This window comes from Arabidopsis lyrata (genome assembly GCF_000004255.2).
Source record: "Arabidopsis lyrata subsp. lyrata unplaced genomic scaffold ARALYscaffold_5, whole genome shotgun sequence".
Classification (NCBI taxonomy): domain Eukaryota; kingdom Viridiplantae; phylum Streptophyta; class Magnoliopsida; order Brassicales; family Brassicaceae; genus Arabidopsis; species Arabidopsis lyrata.
The window spans coordinates 4,123,529-4,126,779 of record NW_003302551.1 but is presented as its reverse complement, the minus strand read 5'-3'; the positions used below and the strand labels follow the sequence as shown (position 1 = coordinate 4,126,779).

Below are 3,251 nucleotides of genomic sequence, written 5' to 3'. Positions count from 1 at the left end.
GCACACTTGCACTTCTATTATGATGTCTGGTCAGCGAGCAAGAGCTCACATCCATTCTTTTACCGGTACGGACTTAGATCCAATATCCATCTTTAGATCCTCCTATCTTGAATGTGTTCTAAACTCTGTTTTCACTGATTTGAAACTAAATGTTGGATATAGGAGACGACAAAGATGTAAATCTTGAGAAACACCCGAGAAGTGTTCTGCAAAAATAATGCATTAGATGCTTGGGACTGGTGAGCTTTTTATCTGATTTGACTCGACCATAATGATTAGCTATAACTCTTGAATACTCAATAACCTCTGTGTTTCTTTGAAACACGCAGATGGAGAGAGAAGCATATAAATAATAGTGGAAGATGGGAGACTAATTTATAAATAGGGCGTGACTCTGATTAACTCAACAGTGGAAGCCAAGTCGATTTTTGTACTTAGTAAAATAAACAATTTGAATAAAAGACGACGGCAGAAGCTCGAGACGAGTCGTTTCAGCCGTCACCAGAGACTAATGAAAGTCATGCTGAAGTGAAAGAAACACACTACATAAGATATATATATATATATATATATAAAGCTGCCATTTATCTCTATCGTGATTGAAAATATTTAAAACTTTAACAAATCTTTATGAAAAGAAACTAATATAAGTTGACTTTCCGAAAATTTGATATGTCAAAAAGGTAATCTTATTACTTTATAAGTTGACTTTCCGAAAATTTGATATGTCAAAAAGGTAATCTTATTACTTTGTGTTCAAAGCAACAATATATATAAGTATTAATTTTTTGGATTTTCCGGTTTACTTGAGAGTCACGTTTCTGATATCACTTTTGCTTTGTCTTTGTGTTATCATCAACCGGAATCAGCCATGGTGAATTATATAGTGAAGCAATACAATGTTGCAATGGAAGGAGATACGACATTGGTCGCAGTGGAGAGCATTGGTATACGGAATAGAAAATGAGTCAAGATCATTAGTGATTCATAATTGGTCAATTAAATTCCGATATATAATGGTTGGTCCATCATGTATATTTTATTTTAAAATTAATATTAAAATTATTTGATAACTGTTAAAACCTACAATATAGTTAAGTTACTTTAGAAAAAAACCTTCATCCTGCAGAAGATACAAAATTTTATTATTAATTTCTAACTAAAATTGAAAACCTGGTCCAACCGGTTTAACTTGATCAACATGATAACAAAACAAGAGGAGCAAAGTTGATGGTTTTCTGAAGTCTGATGAAAGAGATCTTGATAAACGTAGAAATCATTTGCTGATTGATGAGTTTGGCTATAACCATGATAACAAAAAAAAATGGAGCAAAAGTGACGGTTTTCTACAGTGTAATGAAAGAGCTCTTAAAAAACGTAAAAATTATTTTCTCATTTATGAGTTTAGCCATAACAATGATAACAGTATAACATAGACAAAATTGACGGCTTTCTGTAGTCCGATGAAAGAGATCTTGATTAACATATAAATTATTTGAGGATTGATGAGTTTGGCTATAACAATGTTAATGAAAAGAATGAGCAAGATTGATGGTTTTGATGCAGGCTCACGAAAAAGCTCTTGATAAACGTAGAAATCTTTTGTTGATGATGAGTTTGGCTATAACCATAATAACAAAAAAGAAAGAGCAACATTGACAGCTTTTGGTAGTCTTATGAAAGAGATCTTGATAAACGTAGAAATTATTTGCCGATGGAAGAGTTTTTCTATAAATATTATAACCGAAAATGGGTAAAATTGTAGGTTTTCTTCAACTTCATGAAAAAACTATCGATAAACGTAGAAATCATTTGCTAATGATAAATTTGGCTATTACCATGATAACAAAAAAAAGAGAGCAAAGTTGACTGTTTTCTGCAGTCTTATGAAAGAGCTCTCCATAAACGTAAAACTCATTCGCTAATTGAAGAGTTTTACAATAACCATTATAACGAAAAATGAACAAAATTGAAGGTTTTCTGCAGCCTGATGAAAGACCTCTTGATTAACTTAGAAATTATTTGCTTATTGATGAGTTTGGCTATAGTCATGATAACAAAAAAAATAGGAGCAAAATTGACATTTTTCTACTGTCTAATGAAAGAGCTCTTGATAAACGTAGAAATCAATTGTTGATTCATGAGTTTGGTTATAACAATGATAACAGTAAAAGAGAGCAAAATAGACAGTTTTCTACAGCCTGATGAAAGAGGTCATGATAAATGTAGAAATCATATACCAATTGATGAGTTGGCTATAACCTTAATTACAAAAAGAGAGAGCAAAATTGATGGTTTTCTGCAGGCTCGTGAAAAAGCTCTTGATAAACATAGAATCATTTGCTGATGATGAGTTTGGCTATAACCAGGATAGAAACAAAAGAGCAAAAATTGACGGTTTTCTACTGTTTAGTGAAAAAGCTCTTACTAAACATAAAAATCATTTGCTGATTGTTGAGTTATAACAATGATAACGAAAAAAAAGAAAAATAGACAGTTTTTCTGCAGCCTAATGAAAGAGCTCTTGATAAATGTAGAAATCATTTGCTGATTAATTTGTTTGGATATAACAATAATAACAAAAAAATGAGCAAAATTGACGGTTTGGTAGCCTGATGAAGGTGTTTCCTGATAAACGTAGAAATCATTTGTTGATTGATGAGTTTGGCTATAACCATGATAATTATAAAAAGAGGAGCAAAATCGACGGTTTTCTGCAACCTAATAAATCGCTCTTGGTAAATGTAAAAATTATTTATTGATTTATTAGTTTGGATATAACAAAACTAAAGAGCAAAAATTGACGGTTTTCTGCATTTTGATGAAAGAGAACTTGATAAACATAGAAAACATTTGATGATTGATGAGTTTGGGATATAACAATGATAACGAAAAAAAAAGAAGCAAAATTGACGATTTTCTACAGACTCATGAAAAAACTCTTGATAAACGTAAAAATCATTAGATGATGATGAGTTTGGCTATAACAAAAAAAGAAGAACAAAATTGATGTTTTTCTTCAGGCTCATGAAAAATCACATGATAAACCTAGAAATTATTTGTTGATGATGAGTTAGGCTATAACCATGATAACAAATAAAAAAAGAGGAAATTGACTGTTTTTTGCCGTATGAAGAACGAGCTCTCGATAAACGTAGAAATCATTTGCTTATTGATAATTTTGGGTATATAACCATTATAACGAAAAAATGAGCAAAACTGAAAGTTTCTACAGGCTGATAAAAGAATCG

At 31.1% G+C, this 3,251-nt stretch overlaps 1 protein-coding gene across 1 annotated transcript in view; it reads left to right on the top strand.

The window, feature by feature from the left end:
• The window catches only part of LOC9311473 (putative defensin-like protein 29), a 26,443-nt gene that overhangs the window by 6,190 nt on the left and 17,002 nt on the right, over nucleotides 1-3,251 (top strand). The window lies entirely within an intron of this gene.